Genomic DNA, 23,078 nt, shown 5'->3' on the forward strand with positions numbered 1-23,078 from the left:
TGGGACAGCCTCGTCGCGGCCGCTGTGACGCAATCGGTCTACAAATACACCCTCCGAAGGATGCAGCCGCTGGATTGGGTCACAGCTATTGGCCTCATTTTCTACATTTACACAGGCCTCTGTTTTTGCCCAAATACTTGAAAGTTTTGGTAATACTTCAGTATTTTTGAAACACGCTAAAATGTTGTTATATGCAGCTATAATATAACATTTTTATATGGTTATTTGTCAACGATGTAAGCTGCTATATAAACAGATAATGATTGACTGTTGTAGTGATATTAAAGATGCCTTCATGGTATAGGTTATAATTGTTGCGATAAGACTGAAAGTTTTACCGACATGGTAAGATGTTAGAGGTTTAATGTGATTGTACCAAGTATGTAAATCAGTCTGCCATGATGAGAAAGATTAATGGGTGATTTATTTTACCAGTACCTGCCATCACCAAATAGTATGAAAGCATTCCCCTTCAGTTGATTTAACCTCCACAGCCATCTGAGCCAGCAGGACAGCTACTGTGTGTGTGTGTTACATCGTCAGCCTCTAATTTGAAAAGTGGCGTACCAAAGTGGAGAGCCATTATGCATAATGATCCATTGTGGATATTTTTGATTAAATCACGCTTAACCAACATGTGGTTGCTGCGAAATAAGCTCACAAAACTCTGTTTCCGTTTTATATCAGAACTGTTAATTAAATTAGCTATTATAAAGAAACATCTTAAGAAAATGAAATACATCTGAAATATTCTGTGGTAAACGTCTCCTTTCTAGATGGCGTGGCAAATTTAGCATGACATTTTTACCTACAATATGATGGGATTACGACTGTAATAGTTGTGGTCAAATCTGATGGTGTTGAACCAACACACACATTTTATTCAGACAAAAAGAATAACAAATCCACAATTCCCTATTCAACAGATTAACATGGGGTGTTGTCTGTTTATTTAAAAGCAGTTTATACAGTTTATAACTGTATAAACTGCTTCACTAACCCTACAAAATAATGTTAACTTGCGTAAGCAGATCATCTTGGTTTGGCTGGTAGTTTGTGGTTGCATTATGCGTCTTCCCACCCTGTACTTCTGGTACAACATGTTCCTGCTCGGAAAATATGGTCTGCACTCTGCTCTACCTTTGGTGGGTCATTTTTGACATGAATTGGCCCAGCTGTTTAAAGGTTTTAACATGGGTAAAGTGACCTAAAGTGAGAAGATGATGATTCATTTCCACATTGATTCTGTTACAGAGAACTGTTTGATTTAAATACACAATCACAATGACCACCACAAAGTGCTAGGATATGGGTAACAGGACAATGATGGGTTATCCTAACGCATATGCCAGAGCACAGTAAATTGAATGCCCTGCAAGTGTGAGAAAATAACTACTACTCTACTTAGCAGAGCTCCAGGCTTCACTGGAGTAGACTAATAGCCTTGTTGCTGCTGGTAGCACCTCACTTATGTATTTTGATCAATATTCTTACCTGTCATTCAAAGTGACAGTATGAAGTGATTTGAATTTTAATATGATCCCTAAATCAAAAACATGTGCTTCATAAAATGCATCTGTTCTGCTCCACAGCTAGCAGAGGACGCATTCTGTAGATGCACTTCATCACAGTACATTTATTTCCATTTATATCTTGAGACCTTAACCTGAGCTTTTAAAGTACGCCCAATGGGTCTCTGTAGGTATTGTGACTCGATAGGGCCATATGAATTTTCTTGCAAATCTTCTGATAGAAATATGTGTGTTTTATGTCTGGATGCCTGGTTCTGTTTGGGTGAATGGGCCAATAAATCACAACACACATATGCATACACACACACACGCAGGCATGTCCACCAAAAAATGCCTTCAAATGAATGGTATTGATTTGTTTGAGCTTGTTCGGGGGAGAAAGGTGGCAGTGGAGGCTATTTGAATGGAAGTCAGCTCCTTTTAACAGGCCCGGTCCGCCTGCTTCTCTGCCCTGGTCTCCCTGGCTGTTATTGGCATGCTACGCTTATTGATGTCTTGAACGCATACTTTGATTTCTCCTCCGTCTGGAAACTCTGCACCTTTTAAAACTTTTAATCAGTTGCACGCTCGTAGACGGGGGTATGCAGACCTGACAGAGTGCAGTAAACTTTGACTAACCCTTTCAAGAAAGCTGCATTTCAATCAACACGGACCTGAAGTGTAAGTTCATTATTGAGGTTTGGCTTAAGTTTAATTTTAGGGCTTACATTTTTGAATTTCTAAGCAAGGTTAAAAATGGATACCAGGAATCATGGTTTTCACCATTCTACCATGGACAAAAACTCAACAGAAAATAAATAGTTTCAGAGGTACAGAGATTTGTAATTTTGGCTTATGTTGGCACAAGTGGTAATAGGTGAAGGGAATTAGGGAGTTTGGCTAGGGAAGGTGGGGGCAATCTAAAGGGGCTTTTGAGTCAGGAACAAGAGCTCTCCAAACACCAGCAAATGAGTGAATGGACAAACATGTGGCCATGGCGCTGGTTGTTTTGTAAATATTTAAACTGGGGAGTTGTAAAAGTAAATTGAGGAGAGTGCTGCGGGGCACAATTAAGACTTTTAACAAAAAGCCAGCCCCCACTCATTTTACCAATCCCACTAGCCTAGGACACTGCACCCTACCCCCTTTCTTTACGTCCCAAATATCTGTGACCCAGAACCCCTCCAAATACTCTTTAAGAAAGCTGTCAGTCTCACAAAGTTAAAGGCACCCACCCAGAGGTGAAGGGTCAAGGGTTAACTGGGGCTCTTTGGGCTGTAACAAACTTTGATGACAAGCTGTGTTGCTGATGTGCCAACAGTGGAGGTCAAACAGACCCTAGTGGAGCTGTGGGCTCTTCATCACTTTAACTGCAGGAATAACAATAAATATGTCAAGTTCTAACTGGGGACTTCAGTTGGCTGGCACAACAACCCATGTACCTAAAAACCTGTAGGAGTATTTTTGTTCTTTTCATATTCCAGCCCAAAAATCTTTTGTTTTTTAGCTCTTTTTTTAGTGTATCTTTCTAATGCAAGTGTATCTTTCTAATGCATTTTAGAATCTATCATCCTCAGGATCCTTTCCGTACAAAATAACCCCAAGACTTTAAACCACTTAAGGATTCCATCCATTGGTTCTATTCCTAAAATAATCAATTATTGCACCAAACACTAAAGGGATTAGTTGATAAGATAATCAATAGCACCATCTATTTTCAATTAAAAAAACACACACACACACACACATTCAGAGACACAATGTTGCATTTGCTAATGCGTGGCCTTTGATTATTGATGGGCCATTTGCAGACAGCCTTAACTGCACAATATGTCTCGCCATTACTTTCCTGACCTCATTCTGGCTTGGGGACAACATTATTCATGTGAGAGCCGGAGGAGAAGAGGAGAAAGAGAGATGAGGCCTGGGAGGGGAAATGGTGTGTGTGTGTGTGTGTGTGTGTGTGTGTGTGTGTGTGTGTGTGTGTGTGTGTGTGTGTGTGTGTGTGTGTGTGTGTGTGTGTGTGCGCATGTGCGCGTGTGCAAGTAACCGAGGTCTGCAGAATTATCATCAATAACCCACCTCCTATCCCAGTACATGAAGAGAGGAGGGAATGTGGGAGGAAGGGGAATCAGGAAGTGAAGGAAGAGTGACAAGGGGCCTGAAGTAGGGTCAGGGAGGGGCAACCGTGAAGAAAGAGCCCAGTCCAAATGCTATTTTTAAGATCCTCTTTCCTGTCCTCTCTTCAGCCTGGGGTAATTCAAGAGTGTCCAAACCCAGACAGTGTGCAAGGGAAGAAGCATTCATCACCTGAAGAAGACACCAGTGTTCACAAGGAAAGAAGGATGAGGACCCCAATAGGGGCAGAAAGGGAGAGGGATGGAGGGAAGTAAGATAGGTCAAGATAGAAGGAGGCACTCTTGGCTTGCATCACTGCCCAGTGATATGCGTGTCTATTTCTTAGGATGAGTATGGTTCTTTGGCTGATATTGTATTTATTTAGTGTGTGTGTTTGTGTGTGTGTGTGTGTGTGTGTGTGTGTGTGTGTGTGTGTGTGTGTGTGTGTGTGTGTGTGTGTGTGTGTGTGTGTGTGTGTGTGTGTGTGTGTGTGTGTGTGTGTGTGTGTGTGTGTGCTGAATGTGTGTGTGGGTGTGAACTGATGTGCATAAAAGGGTTGTAGTGCTTAAGACTTACATTTGTCTCTGGCTTCAGCCTCTCCTGATCCAGATTTATCTGGTTCACATACATCAAACCTAGGACCAGACCACGATGGATCAGCTAAAACTCTGTCAGTCAGTAGGCCAAGCTTTGTAATCAGACAGACCATTGGAAATACTACACCTCTGCTTAAAGAATGACAGGTATACTTGACTATGATTTGACAAAGAATTGCTTCATACCAACTTTTTCCAAAACGGTGTACAACTTACAAAAGTCTTACCTGTATGTAATGGTTCCTGTGGTATCTTTAACAAATTGCATTGTGTTGAAGTTTCACATAAGTTTTGCATATTTACACCACTATTGAGTGTGTGTGTGCAACGCAAAGGATTTGCAACTAACTCCAATGTAAACACACCTATGTTCTTATTACATGCTCAGAGCAAATTACAATTGTAAAAAGTGAGAGGTAGTCCACACAAAACACAATAAGTGTTTGAATGGCAGCAAGCGCAGTGGTGTGCATGTGCTCTGAGCGTGTCCTGTCCAGTTATAAAGCTGTTGTCAATTTTTTCCGTAAAAGATAGGGTTTGACAGGCACACAAAGAGAGCAGATTCCAGTGCACACAAAGAATAAGAGATTACTCTCCTTGTCAATTTCTGCTCACCTGTCTATAATCAGGATGTCAGGTTTACCTTAAAAAATGGATGGGCCTCATGGGTTCTCCAGTGAAGGAATGTCCTAGAGGCTGTCTTCTAACAGAGCAAATTAAAACATGGCATACCAATGTTAGCGTCTCTGAAAGCAGTCATGCAGACAGACGTGATTCCCACCAATACATGGCATATCGTGATTACATTTCCGTTATTGGCATGCATGCATGAAAGGTTGTGACAAGTGAGGAAACAGTACATGTTTCTACAAACCACAAATTCAAATTTAAGGCAGCCTGTGTACATCTTTTCTAAGACTTTAACCCTTTCATGTTGTTAAAATAGAGATGGTATATTCCTGCATAGATGGTTGTTTCATTCCCTAGGGCTTTTTGCAATCAATTCATAATTACATTGTCTACCAGAAAGGATGTTTCTCTGGAAATAGTGCCCTTTCAGCTCCCAAACTGAGCTGCATAAATAACCCAAATAAATGCACTTTTAGATATGAGCAATACCTTTCCCTTGCTGAAATTGTAGGTTCAAAGTTGGGTTTTTTGTTAAATGTATTCTATAACATTAACACAAGTAGCATAGAAGCCAAAATTATGTTGGTTAATGTGAATCTAGCTTTAAACAGGTAAGTGGTTTTCTTTCACTTCCCTTCAAAGCCAAAACTAGCGAAATGATTTTTGAAGCTCAGAGGTGGCTTTGCCTTGCCAAAGAAGAAAACTCCATTAAGAGAGTCCAGTGGGTCAGTACGCTTGACCGCAGCTTAAGCCTCCTGGTGAAATCCACCAATGTCTAGCTTGTTAGCTTTGACCGGCAGCCTGGCCTTGTGCACCAAAATCCCTTCTCTGCCCAACAATATGACCTGACACTGACTTTTAATCTGCCCGCAATGTAAACAAAAAAGCCAAATGTCATCTTTTTCTCCTTCATCAAGTTCTAAAACTCGACATATAGCGACAACAGATTGGACTGAGGGAAATACAAAAAGTGTCAGGCTATATCAACATAGCAGTTTTTTTTTTTAAATGATAGAAAAAGATGGAAAGAATGTAGGACGTTGAGGTGGAAAGGTGCCTGGTATTATCTTGCTGTTGTTCCCGCCTCTCTCCCTCTCTTAGTCCAATTAGAAACTGGGTCTTGGCTCTCTTTGCTGGCAGCAGTGTTAACTTAATGTGGCGTGAAAAAATCATTATGCCACGCCACAGATGGGCCCAGCCATGCAGAGGAACCTTTGCGCTGCTTTCAGAAAATCATTTTAAACAGGGGCACTAATAAAACTAAGACCCAACCATTTGTTGATGACAATGATCTCTATCAGGGCACGAAGGGTAATGGGAGGGAGAGGGACTGAACGGGAAAGAGGGAAAAGATTAGGAAATTAAAACTTGACATAAGAGAGTCCGATAGATAAGCAAAGTTTACTCAACAGCAAAGACGGGTGAGTGGTGGTTTCTAATGAGATCAGATTCTCAGTATTTTTGCCACCCTAAAAGAAACATTTCGTTTTTATTTTGATGGACTCAAGAGGTCAAGGTCTGTGTTTGATTCCCATCCAAATCCAAGTATTGATCTTTGTAATAAATCCTTCAAAGCGGTTTTAAGAGAGCAAAAGAAATCTTCTGCCCTCTCACAAATACCAGCCCTCTTCTCATTCTAGGATCCTCCTGCACCATTTCGTTTTTTGTTAGATGGGGATGGGAAATCGAAGACAGTAAAAATGTAATAAATCAAAAGTGCCCCAAGGCAAGAAAAAAAATAGAATCCTTTGAAGGTTGGGGCAGATGGTGGCTTCATGATAACCTTTTCACCCTTGTGCCCTTGGGGTCCAAACAGGCAAAAAGCATGTAAACATGTTTTATTACAACATAAAACTCTGAGGAGGTCGTTGCATGTCTGGACTTCCTTTAGGGTTTTCTTATGCCAGAGGAAGGCATGTTCTCTCTGAGCTCTTAAATTCCATGGCCGTAAACATGTAGGACTAAGTGCATGTTAATGGTAAAGATGTTAGGGAGTAATGGACTGGGTGATTTGGTTGCTAGCAGCCTCACAGTGGTGATATTCTACATGGTAGATTGTGAGATTGTGGTTGACTACTTCCTGGACTAACAGGACAAGTGATGTTATTTATCTTTATCTAACGTCCCTTTGGGGGAAAGGATGGATGTCATGGGTGATTGACAGTCAATATCAGTCACTGCTTAGCAAATAACACAAGGTGTGCTTGTAAAGTTGAGAAACCTAAAAACATGATGAGGAAAGAACCAGGAGCAGACACAGGTTGACATTGGAATCAAGGGTATGGGAAATGTAGTGAACGGGACATTAACCTTCAACTCTGATAAAGGGTTAAACTTCAACCCAATTAAAAAGTTTGAACATTTTTTTTTTTTCCCACCATGTCCAAACCCTGCTCTTGCTGTACGACATACACTTAAAATATTATTTAATGCCTAATCTGCGTTTCAGAGTTCAGTAATATTTTATTTCGTTTGGTTAAACTTGTTGTACGTAGGCAATTCCAAGGAACCCATTTCCTGTCTAACCACAACGCCTTGAGACACCAGTGTGCCAGTTCATAGGACACTGACACATTTATCACCAGCTTGTTTTTAAAAGAGTCATGTTTCTGGTTTTTACTGCATTTGTTTCAAGACATAGGACCATGTAATTCCTCCTAAACAGACCACGAGAAATGCTTTCAGACGAAACAATCCATATAGAATTGTTGACCAGTCATAAAATGCGGTCTTTCCTGTTTGGGAAAGCATTGGTTTCCTGAGCTAAGTAGTTATCAGAGAAGGTATAGGTGCAAACATGATATGGATCTAAAGTCAGGGTATTTAAGATGTATGAAAACATAATACTTTATTGACCATGATTGCCATTCAGTAATTTATTTTGGCATCAGTCTAAAAAATGTTTCTACAACTTAGTGCATTATTTTATGCTCAAGAGCAAGCATCAGCGATTGCAACACCAAAACTGCATACTGATAACAAAGTTAAAATCATTAGTGGTGATAGTATTGTTATGTGAAACCACCACGGAGAAGAAAACATCCCAAAGCTCCAAACAATTATAGACATATCACACACAATCCCCATGTAAACCGAGGGAGGAATGCAGCGTGACTGCATTCCGATACGTATCTCCAGAAGTCAAACCCCACATACGTAGAAGAGGCAGATACAAATCACACCGTATACTGGAAATTGGCATTGTTTAAAGCAAAGCGGCCTTCACAGCGGTAGGTCTAGATTGAGACCCCCTCACCTATAAAGATCCCATGGGTCGGCTCTGCCCCTGGATTCTGTCACACCATAGCCTCCCAGTTAACCTTTTGTTTTATGTCCTGGTATTCCATTACACATGTGCTCTGACGTAATAGAGGAACAGCAGAGTTGCAAGTCAGGGGAGTGGTTGACATTTTGGTGGTTGTTAAGGTTTAAACAGCTTACCTGCAGGAGGCCGTAGATTGAAAATGCAGGCTCTTGCTGAATTAGGATGACCCAGAAGTAATTTTGGAGCAATTCGCATATCATTCTTCTGCATGCACAAGTGAAGGGACCTTTTGGAAATACTAAAATAGAAACTTTGATATGCAGTGCTGTGCAGATCAAACGATACATCACTGCTGAATTTCATGATATAACTTATTTATCAAGGGCTGTCACAATGCATCTTCAACATCTCTTACTTACTACTTAAAATATTGGAGACATACTGCACTATATTTGAGATTGAAATAAAATGAAGAATTAGAACTAAAACAGCAATAATGCAGATATTTTAGAGGATTTCTCTTTCAAGCAAACTTAAAGACCAACCTCCACTGCCTTTAATTCGTTTAGTTCAAAAGTCACGTCAGCTCTGTATGAATAATGGAAAAGGTGCCCATAATGCTTGTTGAGTTAGAAAAACAAAAGAAACTAAACATGAGTGATTCAGATCCCTGACAGACTGGCTGTTCCTGTTCCAAAGAAATCTATCATCAACTCTCACAGTCACACATCCGTCCTCCAACTGATTCCCTGCAACCCATATTTATCTTCCCTCAGATCAACTGATGAATGACTAGAAAGGAGGTGGATAAATTAATAACAGTGTGCAATGACAATGGCGGAAATAAATAAAGCGTTATTGATGACTCAATAAAGGATGGCCTACCTCCAGCCAACATCCCTTTTTCATAAATAGTTGCTGGTTTGTAAAATGTGCATTTTAGCCAAATACGGTTATTTGCAGGCTATATATTAAACTCCCTTGTTATTTATTTAGTGAATTTCACTTTGAGGAAGCATAAACCAGGCCTTCTGTTTGGTTTTTAAAACAAGACTTTTTCTTCCTTTCAGGTTTTTGTCCTCAGCATTTTCTCATTTCCTTTGAAAGCCCAGGCAGGCTGGTATTTGTAGCAGGCCTTCAGTCGGCAAAGACTCAACAAGTCAGTGTCTCCACCTCACGTCTTAAGCACAAAGCCAGTGTCCTTGGTTATGCTAGAGAGGGCAAAGTCAAAGTGAAATGTCTTTATGTTCTCCTCAAATTGAACATAAAAAACAGAGATGGTCACCTTGCCCCCTTATATACCCTTTAGATAAGTTATTAGTTGACATTTGATCATTCCATAATGTCACTTGAAATTTTCATCAAACAAGCATACAGATTTTGTCCATATTCCCTATGACTTTCATTCTGATTTTAATCTACCAATTGACCTAATGGATGTGAGTCTAAATGTATTTCATCAATGTTTTTTGGTCATTTAAACATTTAAGGACATGGTAAACATACATATTTTGTTCTTAAGTAAAAATGGAATCTTGTATACTATATGAACTCCAGTTTGCCTTTCTCTAGTTTACTGTCTAGTCCTGGAAATGATTGACCACCGTGTTTGGTCCACACACCGTTCTGACACAGCCATGTTTGGACAGGTGTGTGAGGGTACACACTGGTGCATTAGTACGAGTTGGCCTTCTTCATAATCCTGCAAAATATAAAGGCCTTGTACACCCCGGCTCAGGGAGCGTCTTACCAGTTTGCACAGTATCTTTACAAACTTTTCTCTTGTCTTTGATGATATCTTTATTAAGTGGCACACCTATTTGTCTGTCTTTCATGCTTTGAGCTAGTTCATCAGGTTAAAAGGTTACAGACAGCTTAAAGTCAACCTGAAAAGCAATGTTGAACTTTGGTGGAACCTGGGGTTGTATGGCTTCATGGCTATGAAACAAGTCACATTGTCTTTATAGGTTTCTACTGTGTGTGATCTCTCTCTCTCTCTCTCTCTCTCTCTCTCTCTCTCTCTCTCTCTCTCTCTCTCTCTCTCTCTCTCTCTCTCCCTCTCTCTCTCTCTCCACCATTACTGAATAAGGTAACATCTTTAAAAAAAATCCCCTCTATGGCACATTTGCCTATGTACAGTGGCAAATTTCCTATTTCCTTCTTTCCCTTTGAATACTGTTTTTGTCTAATCTCTATCAGGGTCCTTGTCAAACTCCCACAGGTTGTAGCAGATTGTTTTATCTGACAACATATGTTTTGGTTTCATTGAGTCATTTCCTCATTTGGTGATTTGAATTAAAAGAAGAGAACGGAGTGCTTTGTGAGAGATTGAAGTGAATTACAGGTTCAACTGGCAAAGACAACCGGCAATGTTTGGACTTGAATATACAGTACACTGACCAGGAAGCTATACAAGCCAAGGTTCTCCCAGACTCGGTTAGTACTTTGTGTTCTCTAGCAGCCTCAACAGCTTGTCATCTCTGTTATGGTTAAACCTTTATTGCATTTTAGGTCACCTGATCTCACTGGGACACAACTGACAGCTTTGGATGTGTTTACCACCTTTCACTGAGTCACAAAGTGTATATTACCACTATTAAGGAATATAAAAGGAACATAGGAACAGTGCTATCATTAATAACAGTATGCGTCACACCTTGGTGTACAATTCCCCATCGCTCTTAAGCCCTTCAGAAAGGACGCTGTCACACCCTGATTGGCCAAGAGGGGAAATGCACCAAGCTGCACTCCATTCTTAATTAGAAGCCAGTCTCCACCCCTTGTTCAACAGGTGATCTGAAAAAACCTTCAACCAACTCAGGGGAATTCTAACACTCAGATAATATATAGTGGGGAAAAGTGAAATGACAACAAGTAACAAAGAATGAGGGACTGCAACTGGGGTGTAATGTTAAAAACTGTCTTCGTAATTTGATGTCATACTGTCAGCTGACATAATTTTTTTGAAAAAGCAAGGGCTTCCTCATATTTTCTCCTTGACTTGTTTGTTGGTTGATTACCATCAGCTGAGCATGTGGTCTTGTTTGGCCCAGAAGGATCGCCTGTTTTTCTTATTGTTCCCATCAAATATCTGGCCATGCTGTAAACCTAGAGGCTATCTGGCTGGATGAACAGCTTTTGCCACACACTTTGAGAACTACTGCATTAGGCTAATATGTGAAGTACCTGTAACATGTGTGTGGATAAGGTTGTAAGTGTTTCAGTATTTGTGCTGGTTTGGATGTACGTTTCTTTTTGTTTAATATGTATGTTTGTAAGTGTCTCTGTGTTTGTTAGATGTCTTTTTTATCTTGCCCCTCTGATGCACTTTATTTAAGCACAACAACCAAATGTTTAACCAATGCATGCTCTAATCAGCATACTTTCACGACCAGTCGGAAACCACATATCTCCAAAATCCCTGCTGTTTCTATTGTTTTGAAAGTCTCCACAGACAGTGGCTTGTAGCGTTACCCTTTCCACTAAGATGTTATCCATTAAAATGAGAATTTTCACAACAGTAGCAAGAGACAGCTTTCTAGAGAAACACAAATAGATGTTGCCCACGGAAGTGTTGAAAATGCTACATCCTTTTGAAGAACTTTGCGTCAGGATGCTGTTTGTGCGTGACAGTGTGAGTGGAATGAGAGTGCTTATCTGTTTTTATGCCAGCGCTACACTTTATGCTTTATTTAGATACCTGGGTTTTCCGGTGTGGAGCTGATGACACTGTGGTATCTTGCCTCCCACGCCTGCCCTGCCCTGACTCACACAAGAGCTGCTAACAGATAAGCTGTGGGAGAGCAACAGAGATACTTTTTTTCTGGCTCCACTTAGCCAGGCTGACACATTTAACCGCAGACGGCAGTTCCGCTGCGGAGATGAGTGCATTACTGTAAATATCACAAGGTCAATTTGACTGGCTAGGTTACGGATATACAAAGAGTTTCGAGGAGATTGCTTGCGAATTTTGCTTTCTTAGTGTCTGTTCTCAGCTGTCAACAACCGATGACCCTCATTAACTTAGTTTTTTAGGTTTACTTGCACAACAAAACTACTTGGTAAGGTTTAGGCAACAAAATAACTTGGCTATAGGCTTAGTAAAAGATCCTGGTTTAGGTTAAAATATGTACCTTTGTACATAGAATAAGTGCATTTTTTCTGTAACTTGCATTAGTAAATTACGGAAGTTACGTAACAAAACTACGTGAATAGCAGTCCTGGATAAAAGTGCTGTGTTTGTTCTACCCATCCACCACCTCTCCCTCACGTCCTACGGGGACTTTCACGCTCTATACACTGTGTCTGTCGCTCTAAACCGACGCAGAGGGATTTACATTGGAGATGGGTAAAGGGTGCTAAGGTGGCTTGGTCTTAGACGCCAAGGGGTGCCTACAAAGGTCTTTGACATGTTGGGAGTCAGAATGGGTTGTCTGGATTTACAGTATGTGCAGAGGTTTGAGATGAAATGTCTTCTACTTTAGTGGATTTGAATGAAAAAACGAGTTATGCTACTCAAATCATTTAAAAAAACACTCTTTAATATGTGTTTTTTCCTCAAAACAGTGTTATTGGCTCATTTCCTGTATGTCAGAAAGGTAAGTGAAAACATATATTTTTCTTGTGATTTTAGATTAAATCCCCTTTAAAAAATGAACTAGTCTGATTTCGTCGCATGTATTACAAAGCTCCTGCAGAAAGATATACCACATGGTTGATCATCACAATTATATTAGTAATACAAAATGCAAATGTGAGTTTGATACAAGAGGCTGTGCAGAGCGTATGACTTGTGCAAAGGCATTTTTGTGTCTATGTTATCATTACATAACATGTAAGATGACTAACAGACTGATCTTCCAAAACCTTGACATCCTCCTTTAAGAATAGTGTTTAGAGCATTAGCTAATGAAGATAACCCTAAACTGCACCAATTTACATTCCAATACCAAATCCTCAGCTCATTGTGTGCCAGCATCCAAAACATTGGCAGGGACCACCTGCAGTAAAGGGAATAGGGCGAATGGGAATAGGGAGACTGAAAAACATATCTCCTCCTCCCTCTCCTACTTAATTCCTCCCTACCACACAGACTCACTCACACACCCTTCTCTTTAGTGGAGTCCGACAGCTCTCAGGGAAGAAGGGATTTTGCTCTGCTCTTTCCAGATGACCTCCTCTAAATTTGGGTCCCGGGCTTAGCACACAGGAGGAACACAAGAGGGAACAGTGTTGCAAATTTGTCGCCCAGAGTGTTAAAATACCCCCAGGAATGTTAATCTGGCCAGAAGTCCCAGCATACACACTTCAATAATCCTCGACCCCGCCGCTTGAAATGGATTTGGTTGTCCACGGCTACTACTTGTAGAGACTGTACACTTCGTTCTTATTCCGAACTGGTAGCTCTCCAAACTAAAACACACACATATATTGCAGGTTAGAATTTTCACCTCTGTGATTAAAATAATTAGCAGAAAGACAGTGAAAGAAAAAAAGTGGCCATTTAATTACTTCCCATTCATCCTTCTTTTGATGGATGATACATTTCATTGTGAGAGTTTCACTTCAAATGAAGAGAGTCATACCATTGGGATTGTTTTTAAAAATGAACACATGGCAAGAACATTTAATTACAATCCTTGTGGTTATAACAGTGAGAATCCTGTTTCAATTAATTTTACAGTGAAAAGATTTAGAAAAAAATTCAAGTAATACAAGCAGAATCTCATGAAAGGTTCATGATTCAACCAACTTAAAAGAGGATTTTAGTGGAAAGAATTGATTCCTCTTATGGGCTTTTTTATTGTAATTCACCTAAATCACTGATAAGATATTGAAGTTGTTAGACACCTTACCATTTCCCTCGCACATTTCTGTTCCTCTATGTACATACTCTGCGTGTGTATGTGTGTATAAATGGAAGCATTGCCTGCTTCTGCACTTAGCACTCCTGAAATTCAAGATTATTTCTTTCCTATGCAGGACAATATGGACATTTCGTTTGAACGGTATGTGGGTCAACACCGACTGCGTGCATGCATCCATTAAAGAATGAGGCAATATTTACTTACAGAATGGTTTCCTCTGGTTTGAATGTCTTCTTGTTCTTTTTTCTCCATGTTTCCATTCTCACCATCTCATGGAGAGAGAAACAGGAGGCAACTGGGGCCTTTTTAACTTCTTGACCTTCAGACATGATTGAATCTGTTCTGCTGCCAAACCAGACAAAAGGCTTCTGAAAGCAAAGAGTCAGCTCATGACTTGGCCTTCATGTAGTCATGGACAGAGGGAGGGAGAAAGGGAGGCAGAGAGAAAGAGAAAGAGCTATAGAGGGACACAGAGAGAAGGGGGGGGGGATTGGAGGAAGAGCGATCATGTCATGCACAACATTTATTTATTCAAACTGTCCATCTGCTGTTTGGCTTAAACTTGGCTGGCATACAGCACACACACACCCACACATGCTTTTGTATTACACATGCATGCACAGGACCAGGGCACCAAAGGTTGGTTGAGTCATGACACATTATTGTTCTCAGCAACCCAGGTCACCTTAGACTTTTTATTTGTCACCACATATAAAAAATGGTAGTTGACAAATTATTATGAATCACAAAACTGATGTTACAAGAGCCCTACTTTCAGCTACTGTTTGTTTTTGCAAAGTCAAATAACATAACCCTGTTTATTTGTATTTTTTAAATGTTAATTTTTACATTTATACTTAAAATTTTCTAAAAGCACAGATTCCTGCCTATATAGTATTATAAGCTGGAACATTTTTTTTGAGTTTTGAGTAATTTTGAAGGTAACTGACGAATGTAGCAGACCAAGATATCCTCTTATGCAAATTAACATGTAAACATGCAAATTAACTGTAAATTTCCTAAATAATGTTTTGTTTTCTTCAAATTACATTAATTACATAACTCATAATCTTCATTTTGCTATGATGGTTGTTTCTCGGGGTTCCCCAGGGACCCCAGTCGGTATATCTTGTATTTGGTAGGACGTGGGTTAAAGAATGCCCAATGACCTAAGCTGTTATACTGGGACATGTCTGAGACAGCGTGCTACACACTGACTGCCAGACTCCATATGCCAGCCTACTGAGTCAGCTTGTGTCACCTTTGACTTTTGTGTTTAACTGTAGCAATTTGAGCAAATTACATTTGTATTAAATTAGTTTAAAACATGGAAAATGAACATTCTCTCTTGTGATTTATTTTTTATTTTTTTGAAAATAATAAAATATAAACACTGCTCTACAGCAATGGCTGACATTTTAACAAAAAATATTAGACGCAGAGTAGTGTTTAGTTAAAGTTACAAATTGTCAATGATGATTCATGACTGACTTGAAATTCTAATTGATCAATCAGCACCTTAAAGGGACGTCAGTAGTCAGCTGGTAGGAGGTCAGTGTTCCTGCCTCTGCACGGCTAGGGGTAGTGATGATAGAAGATTGTCAAGGAAGCAGCTGTGCATGTGTGGGTCTATAAACAGTTATGACATGGTGACCCAGTACAGTGTTGATGTGTCAATGCTGTTCTTTTGTGTTATCACTCAGCCATTCAGTCACTGTGATGATGATTTGCTTCCTTGTGTGACAGCTCTGTTGTCAAAGCTTGTGTTGGAAAACAGGGAAAGCTTCAAGAAACACAAAGTGGTGTGAAAATAATGAGGGATTATGCTTATACAAGTGTACAACGATATGCACTTACATGTACAGGCACATGCATGAGTGTGTTCAGTCGACCATGTATACACTGAGGGAGGTGTGAGGAAAGATGCACTGTCACACACAATAACACATACATAGAGAGCTTTTGGTTCTCTTTTGTTGTTAGGTGGTGTATTTGCTTCTGGACATGTAGAGTCTCACCTACAATGTTTCCAACCATTGCAAGAAGCTGTTTTCAGTAAAAAAAAAAACCTCTGACAAATACCTGCTGTCAGGCAGCAAACTCTGGTTCTGAAAAGTGAGGTCAATGTGGAAGTGCATTAAGCTTGCATTATTTCCAATAGCCATCAGATGGCGACTCCTCTGGTTGTAAAAATAAGTCCGATTTTATAGTCTATGAGAAAAATACCAGGATCGTCGACAGCCAAAACCAAGATGGTGACGTCCCAAATGCTGAAGTGAGGAGTTAAAACCTCAGTGCATAAACCAATGGATGATGTCATGGTGACTATGTCCACTTATTTTATACAGTAAATGACCACTGTACAATATCTGACGACACCAAATGACAGACAGACAAAAGTACAAAGTGCACAAAATCAATTAATGCTGCTTTAAATGTCCCGATTAACTCAGTCAACCAGATGGAAAGATGTTTTTCCAAACCATTCTGTTCCAATGTTGAAAAGAGTAAGAGTTGCCAGTTTCTTTCTTGAATAGCCTCAGATGAGAAAGCTGGTACATTTGATATGGCTAAAAGCTAATGGGAATTTGTAGGCTTAAACGTAAATATAAATATGTATCTATTTGAGGTTGTAATTTATATTATTAACATTCCTTTTCTGATATCTTAACAATATGGTCTTCCTCTACAAAATATACTGGCAATTTCCACCACTGGTGCCACAGGCCTGAATGAAGTAGATTCCCATTTAATCAAAAGTATCAGGTGTTGTTTGATTGAAGATGCTGGCGGTGTTTGAGGGGAAATGCAGGGATAGTTTTACAAGAAAAGACTAGACCTTGCAACGTTGCCCAGCAGTGCAGGCTGATATCCCTGATGAAATGTTCTGGGAGAGCATGCAGTTATTACCCCAGCGGATGTTATTGTACAAAACCGAAGACGGGTAATGAAATGATGTATGGTCTTTTACTGAGCGGGCGGGGGTGTGTGAGTACTCGTATGTCCGCACGTGTGTGTGTGTGTGTATGTGTGTGTGTGTGTTAAATGAGGAACCAGGCAGCACCATCTGCCTGACAGCAGCAACAAAAGATGATGAGATTGTGTCCGAGACTAAACCTACTTGTGTTTGCCCTGCGTGCCCCCCCCTGCACCGCCTTTAACACACACAGTGGCTCTTTGACTGGTCACCTTTGAGTTCTTAGTGGGCAGTGGGGAAGGGGGGGGGCGTAGAAGGGTGATAGTCTGTACGCGAAAGCAATTTGTAAAGAGTCAACTATGTAATCTTATTGCTTAGTTTAAGTTTTTCCAGCAAAGAATGAGAGAGAGAGTCAGGTAGGGTCAGGTAGCGAAAGAGAGAGCACTGGCAAGCACTATCGTAGGAGGAGGGGGGTGTGACTCTGAGGGCGGACAGACTTACAGCTTGTCCTGCAGTTCCTGGCCGACTGACTCTTTGTTTGACACCTCGGCTGAAACCGGAGCTCCGCCAGGCACGTCCGCTGCTGGCTGACAAACGGCGCATCCTGTCCCTTCCAGCCCACCTCTCCCTCTCCCAGCCAGCGTTGATGAACAAATGAGAGCGTGGCATGGAGAGTGAGAAAGTCACAGAGCCGAAGAGGGAGACAGAAAGGAACATTGAGGAAGGAATGTATCGAGTTTGCCCAACCCTGCCAAGCGAATTCAAGGAGGCATGCATTATTGGCATTTTTCATCCCCCAGATCATCTACACGACTTACCCAATGTCCAGGGTGCCAGATGCTTCCTTTGAGATCTCCTGTTTCACTTAGAGAAGAGGCCTTTGTTTTGCACTAAAGATCCGTGGCACGCTCATCTGGGCATAACCCAGACCGAAAGCCATGTACAAGATGGAGTAACTGTCCCCAGCTAAGTGCACACAGTAACATTATAGCGTTGAGGAGTTCACTTGTTGACATTTATTTATATTTATTACAGCTCCAGTGGCATGGCCATGAGGTGAGTCACATCACACCTTTCTACTAAAAGCTGCCACTCACATAATTGTAAAAGACGGAGAGGGATGAGAGGGCAAGAGACAGAAACAACAGATGGCATGTCATGTGTCACTGAGGCCTTAGCAGATGTTTACTTCTGGGGAAGGAGAAAACGGGACCAGCCATCTTGAGGCTCTGTTGTTTGGGGCCATTAGGAGTGAGAATAAATTGAGTTAACATATATTAGCATTGCTTCCTCTATTTGCAGGTCAGCCCTAACTTACTAATTATTTGCAGCACATTTCAGCTCAGTAGTAATCCTCAAATGGCTTATTTTTTAGATATTTTCCCTTTCTTAAACAAATGAAGATAGGAGATCTATATGAAACAAGGGGAAGGGTGTTTTTTATTTTTTCCAGGGGGGGTAGAAAGTCAAGCGTGACAAGAACAGCATATCTTCTACATCATTAAATCTTTACTTCAGGTCTGCTTCACATATTTATGTACAGGACAAGCTTGTTGTAGCTCTCCTCCTTTCCACTTGTTACTGGCGTCGGCTTTATGCCTGACTCCATGCACTTAACTTTGGGGATTTGGTGTAATTTCAGGCTTTTTACTTGCTCAGATGTGTCAAAGCTGGGATCTCAACCACCTTCTGAAACTTGAAATATGTTTTTTAGTATGAAAAGAAACTGAAATATGCACCAGTACAGCATAGGTTGACTAATTCAAGCGTACTTTGTCAGATTTCGGTAAACGCACAAGAGAGTAATCTTTGAAATATCAGTGCATGGAGAAAAGAAACTGGATTTCAATCTTCTGTTTTTTTCTGTTGGGTGCCTTGTGCTGTTGCTTCTCTCAGTTCAGATTTCACCCCTCCACTCTGCCTCTCTCTTTCCACAGTACTTTGGATCCTTTTGTCTACAACAGATCACGAGCAACGTTTAAATGCCTTTCCAACTTAAATCAGCCATTTGATTCAAAAGAAAAGACAGAAAGCAGAGGAAGCACATCAGTCAGAGTAGTCACGGGAAATAGACCTCGTAATCCAATATGGTAGGACACATTACAGCATCCTATTTCCAAGTTCAAATTAAGTCACAGTACTGTATGTACTTTTCATAGGCAAAGCTTGTTCGACAAAGGAGCCCTTTGAGAAGAAAATCAAATCTGGATCCGAGACTTGAGTCAGGAGTTTGAAATGAGAGTGCATGTGTGTGCACAGACGAGAGTAAATGAGCAATGTTGTATACTGCAGTAAGGCTTCAAAGCTGCATATATGTATCGTGTGGTAAAGAGATAATGTCTGTATATAAAGTATATGTAGCACACATTTCCTCCTCTGTAAAAAGCCCAATCCTCTTCCTGCCCAGGCTCCAACTTTAGGCTCACTGTTAACTGTTGCTTCCTTTGACTAGCCCTTACTGATACCTTGCATTAGGACCAGACCCCTGCAGGAATAGCACCGGGGCATGTGTGTGCGATTACTCTCATGACAAAGTAAGGCGTGAGAGCTATGGCCAACTTGAGCAATGCCCTTCAAGGGATCCCAATGTTATTTCTGCAAAGGAAATAAACAAGCATTTTTATTTTGCCGCTAAGAGCTATGGCAGCAAAATAATAGAGGCCAGTGAGTCATGGGGTGAAACCCACAGACAGACATAACAATCTTACCCACATGAGCACAGTCAAAGCATGACTACCTGTCTGAGCATTGAATCACTGTGATCAAATCCGATTTTCACAAAATCCAAAGTTCAAATCCACAAGTCTCAACAGTAATGGTTTAACATCATCGTGGATAGTTTCCAGAAAGTGTTCTCCTTATAAATTACATACAATCTATTAAATGAATAGAGTTGTTAAAAAAAAAAAGTTAACTTATTTTTTTCTATTTTTAAGTTTCAAAAGTTAATATCAGCCGTTATTAAGATTATAAGCCATATCAATACATACTATCCTATAAATGACCGCTCTCACAACTTGGTGTCAGAATAAGTGCAAACACACTATACTATTTGAGGCAGACAACACATCTAATGTTACAGCAAAATTAGCAGTGACATTATCTCAAACTTTGAATAGTAAAACATAGTGACTTGGGTTTTTTTTTTTAACTTTTTTTTTTATTTATAAGTAAGCTGTAGCCAATGCAAAGTGTTTTATGTCCAGTTTTTTTTTTTGCTAAATCCACAGACGACAACCATGTTGTGAATCCTGTGGAAGCCTTGTATGTTGTTATGAGTCAAGCCTGGAATCAACAAAGATGCATTGCAAGTCAGGACAGCAGAGTCGCTGCCCATCTTTCGGCGCAGGCTGAAAACTCACCTCTTCAAGAAGTACTACCCTGAGCCTTCCTCGTAGCACTTACTGTATTCGTACTAGTTGTTGCACTCACTGTATTCGTATCAGTTCGCTGCACTTATTGAATTCGTATTCGTTTACTGCACTTATCCTATTCGTAGTAGTTTGTAGCACTTATTATATTCGTATTAGTCTGTTGCAATTATTGTTTTCGTAGTAATTTGCCTCTGCACTATACTTTTGCTCTGGTTTATGCTTTAAGATGCTTGTTTAAGAAAGGAGATGCACTTATGACTTCTGGTGACTAGTAGTTCTCTTTAATACCTATGTTGAATACACTTCCTGTAAGTCGCTTTGGATAAAAGCGTCTGCTAAATGACTGTAATGTAATGTAATGTAATGAAGTGTGTTGGGTAAGTTGCCAACTCAAGTGAACATCTTGGCTAAAATATCCTTTATTTTCTTGAAAATATTTACTGTATTGTAAAACATAGCTGTGTCCTATATCAGAGTTTATATCAAGTTTTGTGTATTGTTCCGCTCAGGTTTATTCTCATCAGTGCTCCTGCTGTGTCTCACTCTCTGAACCTCTGTGTACAGCAAAGCAGCAGTTCAAGAACTATACGCTTTAGTTTATAAATACTGAGATTACTGCAATGTTATGGGTAAATGCAGATATGTTGTACCCATAAGTACAGTTTTGTGTACAATAAAAAAAATCTTGACTCATACAGACTGATTTCTTGCAATCAGCGCAGGGATGTAGCTTCTGTCTATCTCCGGTCAACGACTTAAAATGTGATAAGTGGAAGTCGATTAATTGTTGATCATTGTAGTCACTGTGTTGTTGTTGTTGTTGTTATCTTTACAGGATATTTAACATGCAAACAGTTGTGGAGTCACAGGAGAGATGGTGAGATGGAACAAGATAGAAAAAGAAGAAAGTAGAAATAAAATGTGGTGAGTGACCCCTCCTATACTGCTCATTCACAAATGACGGCACTACATGTCCCAGAGATAATATGTCAAGCTTGGCCATGCTGTTACCGATTTTAGATTGATACAATTACCATTCCCATTTGGTATTAGTTAGTAATTTCTGTCTCTGCTAATGCTAAGGTAACTTGTACAACAGAGGATTTATATAATTTATGAATGCTCAGGAGGTAACGTGAGAAAGCTATGTGTGGTACAGAGAAGCCGAACAGATATTTATTTGTCCAAATGTTAACAGATTATTAGTTCAACCAGCACCGTGGTGCCGCACCCGGCCATAATGGTTTGGGTGAGTGAGTCAGTGACCAACAGACGTAACTCTACTGTAATAACCGGCCCAGGCCACTGACCTCATTCTGTGGTGATGCTCTCTACCTCATGATTGTTGATCTTGAAGAAGGCCTAGGGTACGAAACATCATGTGATTAAAAGAGAAATGCATACGTAGGCAGAGTGTGCAACTTATTTTCCTACCTCTGATCTACCTCAACCATATGATTATGGCCACATGAAATAAAAAATATAAAGACAAGAAACTATGTTAAATCAGTTGCTCGGCTTTGTATGAGGTAAAGAAACCCTTACATTGATTGGACAATTTTATAAAATGCTGTGATAGAAGGTTAGTTTGTCTGTTGCCAGTGCTGCAGAATTATACAAAAAGTCAATACTCAAAGGATCTGAGGTACTTCCTTTAGTGAAGTCATTACAATGCAAGATAATTGAATAAAAAGTGATTCCAAGTTATATACCTAAATGTTTCAGCTCAATAGAGCCTTCCTGGGTTGAGGAGTTACAGCTGCATGTCTTTCCAACTTTCACTGTGGGTTTGTTTGTATGCCTCCCATGCTTAAATTATCATTTCATGGTTAATGAGAATTATTTATTATGTTTCCTCTGTTGTCAATTGCCTGCCTCCAATCCTCCCTCTCTCTTAATCCCTCCACTTCTGTCAGTCCCATCTCTCGACATCACACTCTCTCTATCTGTTTCTCCCTCTGTCGGTGCAACCTGCCTTCTCTCCAAATCGAATGTGGTGGAACAGCGGCTGACGTCGGCTCTTCTCCTTCCCTCTGTGCTGCGGCAGGCCCTAATTGCTGGTCTCTCACACAAACAAACAGAACTTCTTTATCTCTAGCTGGCCACACCACGCTTCAACAGACCCAACAGCAGAGGCAACTGCAGCATCCACAGCTCAACACCCCCCTCTGCATCCACCACAACCACCTTAAAAGGCTCCAATTAAACCATTACTGTAAGGAAGGGAGGAAGCAGGAGCAGGGTGGGAGGTGGGAGGGAAACAAAAATGAGGCAGAGAAAGACAGAGGCTGCATCAAAGAGAGTGAGAGGATGAGCTTGAGATGAATAGGAAATTAAGCATTGTTTTGTCATGCAGGAAAAGAAAAAGCCACAGGGAGGAAAAAAAATATACAGAAAGGGAATAAACAGCGTGAGATTTCTTGCTATTGCAGGAGACAGATCCACCCTGCACCAGACAAAGTGTGACACCAGACAGAAGGAAGGAAGGAAGGAAAGAGGGGAAAAGGAGAAGAGATATTGAGGAGGTGATTTACACTCCTTTTCGTCTTCATGACCATGGAGCCTGAGGGTAAAGGAAATGGCAGAAGGCACAGGGAGATAAGAGTCTTTGTTCCACGGAGGTTTAGAGATCTTTACATTCCACAAGATAGCCTTACAGTCCTGTCTGGCTTTGGTCGACTGGAAATGAAAGAGAGTAGAAAGTCTCTGTCTGAGATGGCCAGACGCCATATTTTATTATGATTTTGTTGATGAGGGCCATTGGATATTTTTTTCCTTGCAAACACCCATTGAATATATC

Source organism: Anoplopoma fimbria, chromosome 8, assembly GCF_027596085.1.
Source record: "Anoplopoma fimbria isolate UVic2021 breed Golden Eagle Sablefish chromosome 8, Afim_UVic_2022, whole genome shotgun sequence".
NCBI lineage: Eukaryota > Metazoa > Chordata > Actinopteri > Perciformes > Anoplopomatidae > Anoplopoma > Anoplopoma fimbria.